The sequence below is a fragment of the Chrysoperla carnea genome (assembly GCF_905475395.1).
Source record: "Chrysoperla carnea chromosome X unlocalized genomic scaffold, inChrCarn1.1 SUPER_X_unloc_31, whole genome shotgun sequence".
In the NCBI taxonomy this organism is placed as follows: Eukaryota; Metazoa; Arthropoda; class Insecta; order Neuroptera; family Chrysopidae; genus Chrysoperla; species Chrysoperla carnea.
Window position 1 is genome coordinate 16,372 of NW_025408158.1, and position 22,539 is coordinate 38,910.

General features: G+C 23.6%; 3 non-coding genes across 3 annotated transcripts; all 3 read right to left on the bottom strand.

Annotated features, from left to right (window-relative positions):
- Positions 1–4,868: 4,868 nt before the first annotated feature.
- On the bottom strand, positions 4,869–4,987 carry LOC123304226. The gene has a single exon (XR_006536267.1). It is a non-coding gene; the product is annotated as a 5S ribosomal RNA (ribosomal RNA).
- Positions 4,988–11,353: 6,366 nt separating this feature from the next.
- On the bottom strand, positions 11,354–11,472 carry LOC123304227. Its single transcript, XR_006536268.1, has one exon. It is a non-coding gene; the product is annotated as a 5S ribosomal RNA (ribosomal RNA).
- Positions 11,473–17,840: 6,368 nt separating this feature from the next.
- LOC123304221 lies at positions 17,841–17,959 on the bottom strand. Its single transcript, XR_006536262.1, has one exon. It is a non-coding gene; the product is annotated as a 5S ribosomal RNA (ribosomal RNA).
- Positions 17,960–22,539: the final 4,580 nt, after the last annotated feature.

The window sequence follows — 22,539 nt, forward strand, 5'->3', positions numbered from 1 at the left end:
ATATATAAATATATATATTATAGTATAAGATTTCATTTTTAGAAAAACTTTTTTTGTCAATAATGAAAACGTATTATTATGAAATGTGTTAATCGAACATTGACAAAATATATTTCATTAGAAAATACTTTTATTTATGCATTAATATCAATAATTAACTATTAAATTAATTTTTTCATAATTATATAAAGAAATTTTATACTGATATAAGTATTTATATATTATAATATTTATTTTAAATATAAAAAAATTTATGACAAAATATATTATTAGAGTATTTGTTGAGATTAATATAAGATTATTTTAAATAAGAATTAATTTATATAATTATTAAAATATTATTAATTTTATGTTATGTAATTTTAATAAAAATAAATAATAATAATAAATATAAAAATTTTTTAACAATTTAAATTTTATATGATCTAAATAATTTTGTTAAGTACGATATGAGAAATCATTGTAAGCTTCGTTAAGAAACTTTGTAATATAAAATAATAATAATAATATTAAATATATAAATAAATAAAATAAATTTGATACATATTTTTGGTTCATTCTGTGTATAAATCAAAGGATACCGAATAATTGGTAACGGATGCGATATATTATAGTATCGAGTATTAAAACATAATATATAAATTTATCTTGTTATTCAAATTTTTTGTTACTTAACTTATGTATTTAGAAAATTTATAATATTATTTATATAATTGACATAAAATCTTATAAATTGAAATTTTATTAATATGTATCAAAAGAAGAGAGTAACGTATTGATATAATATCAAAGGATACTGATTATTTAAATAACGAATACGTCATATATTGTTTGTGTAACAAAGTTCACTTGGCCATCTAGTTGAAAATAACATTTTCAATAGAAAGTTTATATGCTTTTTTTTTTCTTTAATTATTAAAAAAATAAATTGAAATTTAATTCAATCAAATTTTATAATAATTTTTAAAAAATTTTTCCTTTTAAAAAATATTTTGTGATGTTGTGATAATATGTATTAATACAAGTGCATCCTGATACTTTTATCTCTAGTAAAGGTATGAGTATCATGAACAGTTTTGTTATCTAATGATATTATTTTGATAATATTTTGTGTATATTCTTATAATATTTTGTCTAAATATCATCATAATACAATATTATTTTGATAATATTTTATGAATATTCTTATAATATATTACCTAAATGTCATCATAATATAATGAATTATTTCCATAATAACATATAAAAAAAAAAAAAAAAAAAAAGAATCATTAATTTATAATTATTTAAATTGATTCTTTAAAAAAATATTATAATATATTATTTATAAAAATAATTTTTACTCTTATTTTAAATAAATTTGTGGCCTTTTATTAAAAGGCCTATGATCGATGTATTATTATTATAAAAATTAATGCAATGTTTTTAATTTATGCTTTCTTTTCAGTTTTCTTTGGTAATAACACTGCTTGAATGTTTGGTAATACACCACCTTGAGCAATTGTTACACCAGATAATAATTTATTTAATTCTTCATCATTACGAATTGCCAATTGTAAATGACGTGGAATGATACGTGTTTTTTTGTTATCACGGGCAGCATTACCAGCTAACTCGAGAACTTCTGCAGCCAAATATTCCATAACAGCAGCCAAATATACTGGGGCACCAGCACCTACTCGTTCAGCATAATTTCCTTTTCGTAATAATCTGTGAATTCTTCCAACAGGAAATTGTAATCCTGCTCGGCTTGATCTTGACTTTGCCTTTCCCTTTACTTTACCACCTTTACCTCGTCCAGACATAGCGAATAAATTTATTTAATTAATATTTTTTTTTGTAAATATAATCACACAGATGTGTACGTTACGGGGATTGTAACATAAATGTTTAAAATGTTATTTGGGTATTTTAATTTATAATATTTATAAAATATAAAACTTTAAAAATAAACCAATCACCTTATAGTATTATTTTCAGCCAATCAGAGAGTAGTATTCATTTTTATTGTTATATCCATCTTCGCGTATATAATACGCTAGTTGTATACACGACACGCTCATACATATACTGACTGGTGTTCTGTAACTATCTGTGTATATTAATTGTTTGTAACAATGCCACCAAAAACAAGTGGAAAAGCAGCAAAAAAAGCTGGCAAAGCTCAAAAAAATATATCAAAGAGTGATAAGAAAAAGAAGAGGAAGCGCAAGGAATCATATGCAATTTACATTTACAAAGTATTAAAACAAGTGCATCCTGATACTGGTATCTCTAGTAAAGCTATGAGTATCATGAACAGTTTTGTTAATGATATTTTTGAACGTATTGCTGCTGAAGCATCACGTTTAGCACATTATAATAAACGTTCAACAATCACAAGTCGGGAAATTCAAACCGCAGTTCGATTATTATTACCTGGTGAATTGGCAAAGCACGCTGTTAGTGAAGGTACTAAAGCTGTTACAAAATATACAAGTTCAAAATAAATAAATCGAAAATATTATTTAATTGATAACATAAAAATACATCAACATATAAAAACGGCTCTCTTTTTAAGAGAGCCATCAAATTTTTTAAATAAGAGTAAATTATTTTTATATATACAAAAAAATTAAATAAACAATTATTAATATCATATTTAATATAAAATTTTATATATTAATAGCTTGAATATATCTATTATTAGTATATCAATATTATTAATTTTAAATATAATAAAGGATATCGCGGAATATATATCGTAAATCAGTGTAATGCAAATGCATTACTTACCTTTATTATTTTCATTTTACATTTACTACTTGTTTATGTACGCTTATAATTATTAGAAAAATATTTTTAATAATTTTAAAAAATAAATGAAATAATAAAAATTTAATAATAAATTATTTATTGAAAGTATAAAAAATGGTATAGCAAAATCTTTATTTTCTTTGATTAAGGCGAAATGTTTTATTAGTTATAAATTCGATAATCTCCTATCGATACTTGTTACTCTTAACTTGTATATATAAAAAATATAATAGTATATTAATTTATAATAAAATTTTTTCAAAAATTCAATAAGTTATTGTAAAATAAAATAGATAATATACAAATTATAATTTATTATTGCAGATATATTACAATAAAAAAAAAAAATAAAAATATTTGGTAATGTATGTTATAAACAAAATAATTTGTTGTAAACAAATTATATAATATGTTATATTTATTAACAAATTTATTTACTCTTATATAAATAAAATTAGTGGCTTCCCAAAAAGGAAAGCCTGTTTAAATTTATCGGATGTATTAAATATTCTTTAATAAATTTACTAAATATTTTAAGTAAATTATTATATTTTCTTAACCTCCAAAACCATACAAAGTACGACCTTGTCGTTTTAATGCATATACAACATCCATAGCTGTAACTGTTTTACGTTTTGCGTGTTCAGTATATGTAACAGCATCCCGAATAACATTTTCAAGGAATACTTTAAGTACACCACGTGTTTCTTCATAAATTAAACCAGAGATACGTTTTACTCCACCTCGTCGTGCTAAACGACGAATTGCAGGTTTTGTAATACCTTGGATATTATCACGCAAAACTTTTCTATGACGTTTTGCACCCCCTTTTCCAAGACCCTTTCCACCTTTTCCTCTGCCAGTCATTTTAATAAAAAATTATTTACAATATTTTAACGAACGGATAACACGTGTGTTAACCTCACAAGTATTGTAATGTATGTGAGCGCCGGTACAATTGTGCCTTTTTATATAAAGCATTAAAGATTTTTTAAGCCACGCCTATACAATTTGATTAGTCCATACTCTGATAGCTATCCAATAGGATATGACAACAAAAATTTTGAAATTTCATATAAATATAAATACAACACATTTATTTCGCATTTAAACATTTGACTTTGTAGTATCAAATTGTCGAATATAATTTTTAAAATTGTGTGTTTTTTTGTAAAAACATTATTATTTGAAAATGGCTAGAACCAAGCAAACTGCACGTAAATCAACTGGTGGTAAAGCACCAAGAAAACAATTAGCAACGAAAGCTGCACGTAAAAGTGCACCAGCAACTGGTGGAGTAAAAAAACCACACAGATATCGTCCTGGTACAGTAGCTTTACGAGAAATTCGTCGTTATCAAAAAAGTACTGAATTGTTAATTCGTAAATTACCATTCCAACGTTTAGTACGTGAAATTGCACAAGATTTTAAAACCGATTTACGTTTTCAAAGTTCAGCTGTTATGGCATTACAAGAAGCTAGTGAAGCCTATTTAGTAGGTTTATTTGAAGATACCAATTTATGCGCAATTCATGCAAAGCGTGTTACAATTATGCCTAAGGATATACAATTGGCAAGACGTATTCGTGGAGAACGTGCATAAGCGTTTTAAATGACAATTTAAAAAAAAAAAAACAAATAAGAAATATTTTCGGTCCTATATATAGGACCAACATATATTATTAAATAAGAGTATATTATTTTTATTAAAAAATATATATATATATATATATATATATATATATATATATATATATATATAAATATAAATTATTGAAATAAAATTAAACATTATTAAAATTTTGTTATAATTATAAGCGATTGCTATTTCTAAAAATAAATAAATTTCATAAAATTTATATTATTTTATATTCATTTGAAATATTAAAAAAACTTCTCGCTTTAAAGTAACCATGATATGAGTTATAAATGCAATAAAATTTTATACAAAAAATAATATTTATTTGTTGATGAATAATATAAAAGGTTTACATTTCTAAATAACATATATTTATATATGGTGTGTAAAAAAAAAGAAAAGAAGAAAAATAATTTATATTTTTAATATAAAAAGGCAACCGCACACAGTGTTCCCAAGCGGTCACCCATCCAAGTACTGACTGTGCCCAATGTTGCTTAACTTCGGTGATCGGACGAGAACCGGTGTTTTCAACGTGGTATGGCTGTTGCCAGTAATAAATGAAAATTTTTACAAATATATATTTTTCATAAATATCATTAATATTAAAGTATATTATTAAAATTTTCAATGAAGTAATCAATTTAAATATATACTTATTTATTATACCATATATTTTAAATAAAAATGCAACCGCACACAGTATTCTCAAGTGGCCACCCATCCGTGGTACTGACTGTGGCAAATGTTTCTAAACTATTATTTTATAAAATATTTATACAAAAAATAATTTACTCTTATCAAATATTAATTTGTGGCCTGTATTAAGGCCTATGTTATTTTCATTTTTTAGCAAAAATAATGAAATATTTCAATATATTATTAAAGTAACAGATCATTTCTTTTTTGGTGCTGCTTTTTTAATTTTTGTAGGAGATGATTTGGCAACAGAAGCTTTCTTAGCTTTTGGTGCTTTCGGTTTACGAGCAGGGCTACTTTTGGCAGCGGATTTTGTACTTTTTGCTGGTTTTGCTTTAACTGGTGCTTTTTTTGATGCCGCTGATGATTTTGCAGTAACTTTTTTAGCAGCAGTTGATGATGATGGAGTCGCTTTTTTTGCTTTAGGCTTTTTGGCTGCCAATGATGTAGTTGTGGCTTTCTTTTCTTTTGGTGCCCGTTTACTTTTAGCACTCTTTGCTGAACCTTTTGCTCCACTTTCTTTTTTGGATACTTTTGATTTAGCTGAAGAATTAGATGAAGCGGAAGCAGCCAATTTGAATGAACCAGATGCACCTTTACCTTTAGTTTGTACCAAGGCTCCCTCAGTTACAGCAGCTTTTAAATATTTTTTAATAAATGGTGAAATTTTATCAGAATCCACTTTATAATTTGCAGCTAAATATTTTTTAATTGCTTGTAATGATGAACCACCACGTTCTTTTAAATTTTTAATTGCGTTAACAACCATTTCTGATGTACGTGGATGTGTTGGTTTTGAATGTTGTTTTGTACGTTTAGCACCAGAAGCTGTTGCTTTTTTTGTTGGTGTTGTAGAAGCAGCAGTAACCGCAGTTGCTGCAACAGCTGTAGAATTTTCTTCGGCCATATTTTTTACTTTATAAAAATAATGTATTTATTATAAATATTTAAATGATAAAATATAATAATTCTATCAAATAAAAAATAAAGGTTTTCAATTATATCATTATTCACAATAATATAAGTCCCTATGTAAGTCAAAGTACCATGTAGAAAACACATAAAAATTAAATAGTATTTCTAATTTACTGTCGTAGTAAACATGATTTATTTTTTCAATTTCTATAATATATAAAATAATAAATTATAAATTTAATAATAATATTTATTTTATAAATTAAAATATATTTAATTTTTTTATTAACAATTATTAATAAACATAGTTTAATATTAATTATTTCAATCATACAAAACAATAATATTTTTAAGGTAAACTTAAAAAGTATATATTTTTATTTTTTATTTAATATCGATTTATTATAAATTATTAGTATATAAATAATTAAAAAATTTAATATATAAATATATATATTATAGTATAAGATTTCATTTTTAGAAAAACTTTTTTTGTCAATAATGAAAACGTATTATTATGAAATGTGTTAATCGAACATTGACAAAATATATTTCATTAGAAAATACTTTTATTTATGCATTAATATCAATAATTAACTATTAAATTAATTTTTTCATAATTATATAAAGAAATTTTATACTGATATAAGTATTTATATATTATAATATTTATTTTAAATATAAAAAAATTTATGACAAAATATATTATTAGAGTATTTGTTGAGATTAATATAAGATTATTTTAAATAAGAATTAATTTATATAATTATTAAAATATTATTAATTTTATGTTATGTAATTTTAATAAAAATAAATAATAATAATAAATATAAAAATTTTTTAACAATTTAAATTTTATATGATCTAAATAATTTTGTTAAGTACGATATGAGAAATCATTGTAAGCTTCGTTAAGAAACTTTGTAATATAAAATAATAATAATAATATTAAATATATAAATAAATAAAATAAATTTGATACATATTTTTGGTTCATTCTGTGTATAAATCAAAGGATACCGAATAATTGGTAACGGATGCGATATATTATAGTATCGAGTATTAAAACATAATATATAAATTTATCTTGTTATTCAAATTTTTTGTTACTTAACTTATGTATTTAGAAAATTTATAATATTATTTATATAATTGACATAAAATCTTATAAATTGAAATTTTATTAATATGTATCAAAAGAAGAGAGTAACGTATTGATATAATATCAAAGGATACTGATTATTTAAATAACGAATACGTCATATATTGTTTGTGTAACAAAGTTCACTTGGCCATCTAGTTGAAAATAACATTTTCAATAGAAAGTTTATATGCTTTTTTTTTTCTTTAATTATTAAAAAAATAAATTGAAATTTAATTCAATCAAATTTTATAATAATTTTTAAAAAATTTTTCCTTTTAAAAAATATTTTGTGATGTTGTGATAATATGTATTAATACAAGTGCATCCTGATACTTTTATCTCTAGTAAAGGTATGAGTATCATGAACAGTTTTGTTATCTAATGATATTATTTTGATAATATTTTGTGTATATTCTTATAATATTTTGTCTAAATATCATCATAATACAATATTATTTTGATAATATTTTATGAATATTCTTATAATATGTTACCTAAATGTCATCATAATATGATGAATTATTTCCATAATAACATATAAAAAAAAAAAAAAAAAAAAAGAATCATTAATTTATAATTATTTAAATTGATTCTTTAAAAAAATATTATAATATATTATTTATAAAAATAATTTTTACTCTTATTTTAAATAAATTTGTGGCCTTTTATTAAAAGGCCTATGATCGATGTATTATTATTATAAAAATTAATGCAATGTTTTTAATTTATGCTTTCTTTTCAGTTTTCTTTGGTAATAACACTGCTTGAATGTTTGGTAATACACCACCTTGAGCAATTGTTACACCAGATAATAATTTATTTAATTCTTCATCATTACGAATTGCCAATTGTAAATGACGTGGAATGATACGTGTTTTTTTGTTATCACGGGCAGCATTACCAGCTAACTCGAGAACTTCTGCAGCCAAATATTCCATAACAGCAGCCAAATATACTGGGGCACCAGCACCTACTCGTTCAGCATAATTTCCTTTTCGTAATAATCTGTGAATTCTTCCAACAGGAAATTGTAATCCTGCTCGGCTTGATCTTGACTTTGCCTTTCCCTTTACTTTACCACCTTTACCTCGTCCAGACATAGCGAATAAATTTATTTAATTAATATTTTTTTTTGTAAATATAATCACACAGATGTGTACGTTACGGGGATTGTAACATAAATGTTTAAAATGTTATTTGGGTATTTTAATTTATAATATTTATAAAATATAAAACTTTAAAAATAAACCAATCACCTTATAGTATTATTTTCAGCCAATCAGAGAGTAGTATTCATTTTTATTGTTATATCCATCTTCGCGTATATAATACGCTAGTTGTATACACGACACGCTCATACATATACTGACTGGTGTTCTGTAACTATCTGTGTATATTAATTGTTTGTAACAATGCCACCAAAAACAAGTGGAAAAGCAGCAAAAAAAGCTGGCAAAGCTCAAAAAAATATATCAAAGAGTGATAAGAAAAAGAAGAGGAAGCGCAAGGAATCATATGCAATTTACATTTACAAAGTATTAAAACAAGTGCATCCTGATACTGGTATCTCTAGTAAAGCTATGAGTATCATGAACAGTTTTGTTAATGATATTTTTGAACGTATTGCTGCTGAAGCATCACGTTTAGCACATTATAATAAACGTTCAACAATCACAAGTCGGGAAATTCAAACCGCAGTTCGATTATTATTACCTGGTGAATTGGCAAAGCACGCTGTTAGTGAAGGTACTAAAGCTGTTACAAAATATACAAGTTCAAAATAAATAAATCGAAAATATTATTTAATTGATAACATAAAAATACATCAACATATAAAAACGGCTCTCTTTTTAAGAGAGCCATCAAATTTTTTAAATAAGAGTAAATTATTTTTATATATACAAAAAAATTAAATAAACAATTATTAATATCATATTTAATATAAAATTTTATATATTAATAGCTTGAATATATCTATTATTAGTATATCAATATTATTAATTTTAAATATAATAAAGGATATCGCGGAATATATATCGTAAATCAATGTAATGCATTTGCATTACATTACCTTTATTATTTTCATTTTACATTTACTACTTGTTTATGTACGCTTATAATTATTAGAAAAATATTTTTAATAATTTTAAAAAATAAATGAAATAATAAAAATTTAATAATAAATTATTTATTGAAAGTATAAAAAATGGTATAGCAAAATCTTTATTTTCTTTGATTAAGGCGAAATGTTTTATTAGTTATAAATTCGATAATCTCCTATCGATACTTGTTACTCTTAACTTGTATATATAAAAAATATAATAGTATATTAATTTATAATAAAATTTTTTCAAAAATTCAATAAGTTATTGTAAAATAAAATAGATAATATACAAATTATAATTTATTATTGCAGATATATTACAATAAAAAAAAAAAATAAAAATATTTGGTAATGTATGTTATAAACAAAATAATTTGTTGTAAACAAATTATATAATATGTTATATTTATTAACAAATTTATTTACTCTTATATAAATAAAATTAGTGGCTTCCCAAAAAGGAAAGCCTGTTTAAATTTATCGGATGTATTAAATATTCTTTAATAAATTTACTAAATATTTTAAGTAAATTATTATATTTTCTTAACCTCCAAAACCATACAAAGTACGACCTTGTCGTTTTAATGCATATACAACATCCATAGCTGTAACTGTTTTACGTTTTGCGTGTTCAGTATATGTAACAGCATCCCGAATAACATTTTCAAGGAATACTTTAAGTACACCACGTGTTTCTTCATAAATTAAACCAGAGATACGTTTTACTCCACCTCGTCGTGCTAAACGACGAATTGCAGGTTTTGTAATACCTTGGATATTATCACGCAAAACTTTTCTATGACGTTTTGCACCCCCTTTTCCAAGACCCTTTCCACCTTTTCCTCTGCCAGTCATTTTAATAAAAAATTATTTACAATATTTTAACGAACGGATAACACGTGTGTTAACCTCACAAGTATTGTAATGTATGTGAGCGCCGGTACAATTGTGCCTTTTTATATAAAGCATTAAAGATTTTTTAAGCCACGCCTATACAATTTGATTAGTCCATACTCTGATAGCTATCCAATAGGATATGACAACAAAAATTTTGAAATTTCATATAAATATAAATACAACACATTTATTTCGCATTTAAACATTTGACTTTGTAGTATCAAATTGTCGAATATAATTTTTAAAATTGTGTGTTTTTTTGTAAAAACATTATTATTTGAAAATGGCTAGAACCAAGCAAACTGCACGTAAATCAACTGGTGGTAAAGCACCAAGAAAACAATTAGCAACGAAAGCTGCACGTAAAAGTGCACCAGCAACTGGTGGAGTAAAAAAACCACACAGATATCGTCCTGGTACAGTAGCTTTACGAGAAATTCGTCGTTATCAAAAAAGTACTGAATTGTTAATTCGTAAATTACCATTCCAACGTTTAGTACGTGAAATTGCACAAGATTTTAAAACCGATTTACGTTTTCAAAGTTCAGCTGTTATGGCATTACAAGAAGCTAGTGAAGCCTATTTAGTAGGTTTATTTGAAGATACCAATTTATGCGCAATTCATGCAAAGCGTGTTACAATTATGCCTAAGGATATACAATTGGCAAGACGTATTCGTGGAGAACGTGCATAAGCGTTTTAAATGACAATTTAAAAAAAAAAAAACAAATAAGAAATATTTTCGGTCCTATATATAGGACCAACATATATTATTAAATAAGAGTATATTATTTTTATTAAAAAATATATATATATATATATATATATATATATATATATATATATATAAATATAAATTATTGAAATAAAATTAAACATTATTAAAATTTTGTTATAATTATAAGCGATTGCTATTTCTAAAAATAAATAAATTTCATAAAATTTATATTATTTTATATTCATTTGAAATATTAAAAAAACTTCTCGCTTTAAAGTAACCATGATATGAGTTATAAATGCAATAAAATTTTATACAAAAAATAATATTTATTTGTTGATGAATAATATAAAAGGTTTACATTTCTAAATAACATATATTTATATATGGTGTGTAAAAAAAAAGAAAAGAAGAAAAATAATTTATATTTTTAATATAAAAAGGCAACCGCACACAGTGTTCCCAAGCGGTCACCCATCCAAGTACTGACTGTGCCCAATGTTGCTTAACTTCGGTGATCGGACGAGAACCGGTGTTTTCAACGTGGTATGGCTGTTGCCAGTAATAAATGAAAATTTTTACAAATATATATTTTTCATAAATATCATTAATATTAAAGTATATTATTAAAATTTTCAATGAAGTAATCAATTTAAATATATACTTATTTATTATACCATATATTTTAAATAAAAATGCAACCGCACACAGTATTCTCAAGTGGCCACCCATCCGTGGTACTGACTGTGGCAAATGTTTCTAAACTATTATTTTATAAAATATTTATACAAAAAATAATTTACTCTTATCAAATATTAATTTGTGGCCTGTATTAAGGCCTATGTTATTTTCATTTTTTAGCAAAAATAATGAAATATTTCAATATATTATTAAAGTAACAGATCATTTCTTTTTTGGTGCTGCTTTTTTAATTTTTGTAGGAGATGATTTGGCAACAGAAGCTTTCTTAGCTTTTGGTGCTTTCGGTTTACGAGCAGGGCTACTTTTGGCAGCGGATTTTGTACTTTTTGCTGGTTTTGCTTTAACTGGTGCTTTTTTTGATGCCGCTGATGATTTTGCAGTAACTTTTTTAGCAGCAGTTGATGATGATGGAGTCGCTTTTTTTGCTTTAGGCTTTTTGGCTGCCAATGATGTAGTTGTGGCTTTCTTTTCTTTTGGTGCCCGTTTACTTTTAGCACTCTTTGCTGAACCTTTTGCTCCACTTTCTTTTTTGGATACTTTTGATTTAGCTGAAGAATTAGATGAAGCGGAAGCAGCCAATTTGAATGAACCAGATGCACCTTTACCTTTAGTTTGTACCAAGGCTCCCTCAGTTACAGCAGCTTTTAAATATTTTTTAATAAATGGTGAAATTTTATCAGAATCCACTTTATAATTTGCAGCTAAATATTTTTTAATTGCTTGTAATGATGAACCACCACGTTCTTTTAAATTTTTAATTGCGTTAACAACCATTTCTGATGTACGTGGATGTGTTGGTTTTGAATGTTGTTTTGTACGTTTAGCACCAGAAGCTGTTGCTTTTTTTGTTGGTGTTGTAGAAGCAGCAGTAACCGCAGTTGCTGCAACAGCTGTAGAATTTTCTTCGGCCATATTTTTTACTTTATAAAAATAATGTATTTATTATAAATATTTAAATGATAAAATATAATAATTCTATCAAATAAAAAATAAAGGTTTTCAATTATATCATTATTCACAATAATATAAGTCCCTATGTAAGTCAAAGTACCATGTAGAAAACACATAAAAATTAAATAGTATTTCTAATTTACTGTCGTAGTAAACATGATTTATTTTTTCAATTTCTATAATATATAAAATAATAAATTATAAATTTAATAATAATATTTATTTTATAAATTAAAATATATTTAATTTTTTTATTAACAATTATTAATAAACATAGTTTAATATTAATTATTTCAATCATACAAAACAATAATATTTTTAAGGTAAACTTAAAAAGTATATATTTTTATTTTTTATTTAATATCGATTTATTATAAATTATTAGTATATAAATAATTAAAAAATTTAATATATAAATATATATATTATAGTATAAGATTTCATTTTTAGAAAAACTTTTTTTGTCAATAATGAAAACGTATTATTATGAAATGTGTTAATCGAACATTGACAAAATATATTTCATTAGAAAATACTTTTATTTATGCATTAATATCAATAATTAACTATTAAATTAATTTTTTCATAATTATATAAAGAAATTTTATACTGATATAAGTATTTATATATTATAATATTTATTTTAAATATAAAAAAATTTATGACAAAATATATTATTAGAGTATTTGTTGAGATTAATATAAGATTATTTTAAATAAGAATTAATTTATATAATTATTAAAATATTATTAATTTTATGTTATGTAATTTTAATAAAAATAAATAATAATAATAAATATAAAAATTTTTTAACAATTTAAATTTTATATGATCTAAATAATTTTGTTAAGTACGATATGAGAAATCATTGTAAGCTTCGTTAAGAAACTTTGTAATATAAAATAATAATAATAATATTAAATATATAAATAAATAAAATAAATTTGATACATATTTTTGGTTCATTCTGTGTATAAATCAAAGGATACCGAATAATTGGTAACGGATGCGATATATTATAGTATCGAGTATTAAAACATAATATATAAATTTATCTTGTTATTCAAATTTTTTGTTACTTAACTTATGTATTTAGAAAATTTATAATATTATTTATATAATTGACATAAAATCTTATAAATTGAAATTTTATTAATATGTATCAAAAGAAGAGAGTAACGTATTGATATAATATCAAAGGATACTGATTATTTAAATAACGAATACGTCATATATTGTTTGTGTAACAAAGTTCACTTGGCCATCTAGTTGAAAATAACATTTTCAATAGAAAGTTTATATGCTTTTTTTTTTCTTTAATTATTAAAAAAATAAATTGAAATTTAATTCAATCAAATTTTATAATAATTTTTAAAAAATTTTTCCTTTTAAAAAATATTTTGTGATGTTGTGATAATATGTATTAATACAAGTGCATCCTGATACTTTTATCTCTAGTAAAGGTATGAGTATCATGAACAGTTTTGTTATCTAATGATATTATTTTGATAATATTTTGTGTATATTCTTATAATATTTTGTCTAAATATCATCATAATACAATATTATTTTGATAATATTTTATGAATATTCTTATAATATGTTACCTAAATGTCATCATAATATGATGAATTATTTCCATAATAACATATAAAAAAAAAAAAAAAAAAAAAGAATCATTAATTTATAATTATTTAAATTGATTCTTTAAAAAAATATTATAATATATTATTTATAAAAATAATTTTTACTCTTATTTTAAATAAATTTGTGGCCTTTTATTAAAAGGCCTATGATCGATGTATTATTATTATAAAAATTAATGCAATGTTTTTAATTTATGCTTTCTTTTCAGTTTTCTTTGGTAATAACACTGCTTGAATGTTTGGTAATACACCACCTTGAGCAATTGTTACACCAGATAATAATTTATTTAATTCTTCATCATTACGAATTGCCAATTGTAAATGACGTGGAATGATACGTGTTTTTTTGTTATCACGGGCAGCATTACCAGCTAACTCGAGAACTTCTGCAGCCAAATATTCCATAACAGCAGCCAAATATACTGGGGCACCAGCACCTACTCGTTCAGCATAATTTCCTTTTCGTAATAATCTGTGAATTCTTCCAACAGGAAATTGTAATCCTGCTCGGCTTGATCTTGACTTTGCCTTTCCCTTTACTTTACCACCTTTACCTCGTCCAGACATAGCGAATAAATTTATTTAATTAATATTTTTTTTTGTAAATATAATCACACAGATGTGTACGTTACGGGGATTGTAACATAAATGTTTAAAATGTTATTTGGGTATTTTAATTTATAATATTTATAAAATATAAAACTTTAAAAATAAACCAATCACCTTATAGTATTATTTTCAGCCAATCAGAGAGTAGTATTCATTTTTATTGTTATATCCATCTTCGCGTATATAATACGCTAGTTGTATACACGACACGCTCATACATATACTGACTGGTGTTCTGTAACTATCTGTGTATATTAATTGTTTGTAACAATGCCACCAAAAACAAGTGGAAAAGCAGCAAAAAAAGCTGGCAAAGCTCAAAAAAATATATCAAAGAGTGATAAGAAAAAGAAGAGGAAGCGCAAGGAATCATATGCAATTTACATTTACAAAGTATTAAAACAAGTGCATCCTGATACTGGTATCTCTAGTAAAGCTATGAGTATCATGAACAGTTTTGTTAATGATATTTTTGAACGTATTGCTGCTGAAGCATCACGTTTAGCACATTATAATAAACGTTCAACAATCACAAGTCGGGAAATTCAAACCGCAGTTCGATTATTATTACCTGGTGAATTGGCAAAGCACGCTGTTAGTGAAGGTACTAAAGCTGTTACAAAATATACAAGTTCAAAATAAATAAATCGAAAATATTATTTAATTGATAACATAAAAATACATCAACATATAAAAATGGCTCTCTTATTAAGAGAGCCATCAAATTTTTTAAATAAGAGTAAATTATTTTTATATATACAAAAAAATTAAATAAACAATTATTAATATCATATTTAATATAAAATTTTATATATTAATAGCTTGAATATATCTATTATTAGTATATCAATATTATTAATTTTAAATATAATAAAGGATATCGCGGAATATATATCGTAAATCAGTGTAATGCAAATGCATTACATTACCTTTATTATTTTCATTTTACATTTACTACTTGTTTATGTACGCTTATAATTATTAGAAAAATATTTTTAATAATTTTAAAAAATAAATGAAATAATAAAAATTTAATAATAAATTATTTATTGAAAGTATAAAAAATGGTATAGCAAAATCTTTATTTTCTTTGATTAAGGCGAAATGTTTTATTAGTTATAAATTCGATAATCTCCTATCGATACTTGTTACTCTTAACTTGTATATATAAAAAATATAATAGTATATTAATTTATAATAAAATTTTTTCAAAAATTCAATAAGTTATTGTAAAATAAAATAGATAATATACAAATTATAATTTATTATTGCAGATATATTACAATAAAAAAAAAAAATAAAAATATTTGGTAATGTATGTTATAAACAAAATAATTTGTTGTAAACAAATTATATAATATGTTATATTTATTAACAAATTTATTTACTCTTATATAAATAAAATTAGTGGCTTCCCAAAAAGGAAAGCCTGTTTAAATTTATCGGATGTATTAAATATTCTTTAATAAATTTACTAAATATTTTAAGTAAATTATTATATTTTCTTAACCTCCAAAACCATACAAAGTACGACCTTGTCGTTTTAATGCATATACAACATCCATAGCTGTAACTGTTTTACGTTTTGCGTGTTCAGTATATGTAACAGCATCCCGAATAACATTTTCAAGGAATACTTTAAGTACACCACGTGTTTCTTCATAAATTAAACCAGAGATACGTTTTACTCCACCTCGTCGTGCTAAACGACGAATTGCAGGTTTTGTAATACCTTGGATATTATCACGCAAAACTTTTCTATGACGTTTTGCACCCCCTTTTCCAAGACCCTTTCCACCTTTTCCTCTGCCAGTCATTTTAATAAAAAATTATTTACAATATTTTAACGAACGGATAACACGTGTGTTAACCTCACAAGTATTGTAATGTATGTGAGCGCCGGTACAATTGTGCCTTTTTATATAAAGCATTAAAGATTTTTTAAGCCACGCCTATACAATTTGATTAGTCCATACTCTGATAGCTATCCAATAGGATATGACAACAAAAATTTTGAAATTTCATATAAATATAAATACAACACATTTATTTCGCATTTAAACATTTGACTTTGTAGTATCAAATTGTCGAATATAATTTTTAAAATTGTGTGTTTTTTTGTAAAAACATTATTATTTGAAAATGGCTAGAACCAAGCAAACTGCACGTAAATCAACTGGTGGTAAAGCACCAAGAAAACAATTAGCAACGAAAGCTGCACGTAAAAGTGCACCAGCAACTGGTGGAGTAAAAAAACCACACAGATATCGTCCTGGTACAGTAGCTTTACGAGAAATTCGTCGTTATCAAAAAAGTACTGAATTGTTAATTCGTAAATTACCATTCCAACGTTTAGTACGTGAAATTGCACAAGATTTTAAAACCGATTTACGTTTTCAAAGTTCAGCTGTTATGGCATTACAAGAAGCTAGTGAAGCCTATTTAGTAGGTTTATTTGAAGATACCAATTTATGCGCAATTCATGCAAAGCGTGTTACAATTATGCCTAAGGATATACAATTGGCAAGACGTATTCGTGGAGAACGTGCATAAGCGTTTTAAATGACAATTTAAAAAAAAAAAAACAAATAAGAAATATTTTCGGTCCTATATATAGGACCAACATATATTATTAAATAAGAGTATATTATTTTTATTAAAAAATATATATATATATATATATATATATATATATATATATATATATATAAATATAAATTATTGAAATAAAATTAAACATTATTAAAATTTTGTTATAATTATAAGCGATTGCTATTTCTAAAAATAAATAAATTTCATAAAATTTATATTATTTTATATTCATTTGAAATATTAAAAAAACTTCTCGCTTTAAAGTAACCATGATATGAGTTATAAATGCAATAAAATTTTATACAAAAAATAATATTTATTTGTTGATGAATAATATAAAAGGTTTACATTTCTAAATAACATATATTTATATATGGTGTGTAAAAAAAAAGAAAAGAAGAAAAATAATTTATATTTTTAATATAAAAAGGCAACCGCACACAGTGTTCCCAAGCGGTCACCCATCCAAGTACTGACTGTGCCCAATGTTGCTTAACTTCGGTGATCGGACGAGAACCGGTGTTTTCAACGTGGTATGGCTGTTGCCAGTAATAAATGAAAATTTTTACAAATATATATTTTTCATAAATATCATTAATATTAAAGTATTATTAAAATTTTCAATGAAGTAATCAATTTAAATATATACTTATTTATTATACCATATATTTTAAATAAAAATGCAACCGCACACAGTATTCTCAAGTGGCCACCCATCCGTGGTACTGACTGTGGCAAATGTTTCTAAACTATTATTTTATAAAATATTTATACAAAAAATAATTTACTCTTATCAAATATTAATTTGTGGCCTGTATTAAGGCCTATGTTATTTTCATTTTTTAGCAAAAATAATGAAATATTTCAATATATTATTAAAGTAACAGATCATTTCTTTTTTGGTGCTGCTTTTTTAATTTTTGTAGGAGATGATTTGGCAACAGAAGCTTTCTTAGCTTTTGGTGCTTTCGGTTTACGAGCAGGGCTACTTTTGGCAGCGGATTTTGTACTTTTTGCTGGTTTTGCTTTAACTGGTGCTTTTTTTGATGCCGCTGATGATTTTGCAGTAACTTTTTTAGCAGCAGTTGATGATGATGGAGTCGCTTTTTTTGCTTTAGGCTTTTTGGCTGCCAATGATGTAGTTGTGGCTTTCTTTTCTTTTGGTGCCCGTTTACTTTTAGCACTCTTTGCTGAACCTTTTGCTCCACTTTCTTTTTTGGATACTTTTGATTTAGCTGAAGAATTAGATGAAGCGGAAGCAGCCAATTTGAATGAACCAGATGCACCTTTACCTTTAGTTTGTACCAAGGCTCCCTCAGTTACAGCAGCTTTTAAATATTTTTTAATAAATGGTGAAATTTTATCAGAATCCACTTTATAATTTGCAGCTAAATATTTTTTAATTGCTTGTAATGATGAACCACCACGTTCTTTTAAATTTTTAATTGCGTTAACAACCATTTCTGATGTACGTGGATGTGTTGGTTTTGAATGTTGTTTTGTACGTTTAGCACCAGAAGCTGTTGCTTTTTTTGTTGGTGTTGTAGAAGCAGCAGTAACCGCAGTTGCTGCAACAGCTGTAGAATTTTCTTCGGCCATATTTTTTACTTTATAAAAATAATGTATTTATTATAAATATTTAAATGATAAAATATAATAATTCTATCAAATAAAAAATAAAGGTTTTCAATTATATCATTATTCACAATAATATAAGTCCCTATGTAAGTCAAAGTACCATGTAGAAAACACATAAAAATTAAATAGTATTTCTAATTTACTGTCGTAGTAAACATGATTTATTTTTTCAATTTCTATAATATATAAAATAATAAATTATAAATTTAATAATAATATTTATTTTATAAATTAAAATATATTTAATTTTTTTATTAACAATTATTAATAAACATAGTTTAATATTAATTATTTCAATCATACAAAACAATAATATTTTTAAGGTAAACTTAAAAAGTATATATTTTTATTTTTTATTTAATATCGATTTATTATAAATTATTAGTATATAAATAATTAAAAAATTTAATATATAAATATATATATTATAGTATAAGATTTCATTTTTAGAAAAACTTTTTTTGTCAATAATGAAAACGTATTATTATGAAATGTGTTAATCGAACATTGACAAAATATATTTCATTAGAAAATACTTTTATTTATGCATTAATATCAATAATTAACTATTAAATTAATTTTTTCATAATTATATAAAGAAATTTTATACTGATATAAGTATTTATATATTATAATATTTATTTTAAATATAAAAAAATTTATGACAAAATATATTATTAGAGTATTTGTTGAGATTAATATAAGATTATTTTAAATAAGAATTAATTTATATAATTATTAAAATATTATTAATTTTATGTTATGTAATTTTAATAAAAATAAATAATAATAATAAATATAAAAATTTTTTAACAATTTAAATTTTATATGATCTAAATAATTTTGTTAAGTACGATATGAGAAATCATTGTAAGCTTCGTTAAGAAACTTTGTAATATAAAATAATAATAATAATATTAAATATATAAATAAATAAAATAAATTTGATACATATTTTTGGTTCATTCTGTGTATAAATCAAAGGATACCGAATAATTGGTAACGGATGCGATATATTATAGTATCGAGTATTAAAACATAATATATAAATTTATCTTGTTATTCAAATTTTTTGTTACTTAACTTATGTATTTAGAAAAATTATAATATTATTTATATAATTGACATAAAATCTTATAAATTGAAATTTTATTAATATGTATCAAAAGAAGAGAGTAACGTATTGATATAATATCAAAGGATACTGATTATTTAAATAACGAATACGTCATATATTGTTTGTGTAACAAAGTTCACTTGGCCATCTAGTTGAAAATAACATTTTCAATAGAAAGTTTATATGCTTTTTTTTTTCTTTAATTATTAAAAAAATAAATTGAAATTTAATTCAATCAAATTTTATAATAATTTTTAAAAAATTTTTCCTTTTAAAAAATATTTTGTGATGTTGTGATAATATGTATTAATACAAGTGCATCCTGATACTTTTATCTCTAGTAAAGGTATGAGTATCATGAACAGTTTTGTTATCTAATGATATTATTTTGATAATATTTTGTGTATATTCTTATAATATTTTGTCTAAATATCATCATAATACAATATTATTTTGATAATATTTTATGAATATTCTTATAATATGTTACCTAAATGTCATCATAATATGATGAATTATTTCCATAATAACATATAAAAAAAAAAAAAAAAAAAAAGAATCATTAATTTATAATTATTTAAATTGATTCTTTAAAAAAATATTATAATATATTATTTATAAAAATAATTTTTACTCTTATTTTAAATAAATTTGTGGCCTTTTATTAAAAGGCCTATGATCGATGTATTATTATTATAAAAATTAATGCAATGTTTTTAATTTATGCTTTCTTTTCAGTTTTCTTTGGTAATAACACTGCTTGAATGTTTGGTAATACACCACCTTGAGCAATTGTTACACCAGATAATAATTTATTTAATTCTTCATCATTACGAATTGCCAATTGTAAATGACGTGGAATGATACGTGTTTTTTTGTTATCACGGGCAGCATTACCAGCTAACTCGAGAACTTCTGCAGCCAAATATTCCATAACAGCAGCCAAATATACTGGGGCACCAGCACCTACTCGTTCAGCATAATTTCCTTTTCGTAATAATCTGTGAATTCTTCCAACAGGAAATTGTAATCCTGCTCGGCTTGATCTTGACTTTGCCTTTCCCTTTACTTTACCACCTTTACCTCGTCCAGACATAGCGAATAAATTTATTTAATTAATATTTTTTTTTGTAAATATAATCACACAGATGTGTACGTTACGGGGATTGTAACATAAATGTTTAAAATGTTATTTGGGTATTTTAATTTATAATATTTATAAAATATAAAACTTTAAAAATAAACCAATCACCTTATAGTATTATTTTCAGCCAATCAGAGAGTAGTATTCATTTTTATTGTTATATCCATCTTCGCGTATATAATACGCTAGTTGTATACACGACACGCTCATACATATACTGACTGGTGTTCTGTAACTATCTGTGTATATTAATTGTTTGTAACAATGCCACCAAAAACAAGTGGAAAAGCAGCAAAAAAAGCTGGCAAAGCTCAAAAAAATATATCAAAGAGTGATAAGAAAAAGAAGAGGAAGCGCAAGGAATCATATGCAATTTACATTTACAAAGTATTAAAACAAGTGCATCCTGATACTGGTATCTCTAGTAAAGCTATGAGTATCATGAACAGTTTTGTTAATGATATTTTTGAACGTATTGCTGCTGAAGCATCACGTTTAGCACATTATAATAAACGTTCAACAATCACAAGTCGGGAAATTCAAACCGCAGTTCGATTATTATTACCTGGTGAATTGGCAAAGCACGCTGTTAGTGAAGGTACTAAAGCTGTTACAAAATATACAAGTTCAAAATAAATAAATCGAAAATATTATTTAATTGATAACATAAAAATACATCAACATATAAAAACGGCTCTCTTTTTAAGAGAGCCATCAAATTTTTTAAATAAGAGTAAATTATTTTTATATATACAAAAAAATTAAATAAACAATTATTAATATCATATTTAATATAAAATTTTATATATTAATAGCTTGAATATATCTATTATTAGTATATCAATATTATTAATTTTAAATATAATAAAGGATATCGCGGAATATATATCGTAAATCAGTGTAATGCAAATGCATTACATTACCTTTATTATTTTCATTTTACATTTACTACTTGTTTATGTACGCTTATAATTATTAGAAAAATATTTTTAATAATTTTAAAAAATAAATGAAATAATAAAAATTTAATAATAAATTCTTTATTGAAAGTATAAAAAATGGTATAGCAAAATCTTTATTTTCTTTGATTAAGGCGAAATGTTTTATTAGTTATAAATTCGATAATCTCCTATCGATACTTGTTACTCTTAACTTGTATATATAAAAAATATAATAGTATATTAATTTATAATAAAATTTTTTCAAAAATTCAATAAGTTATTGTAAA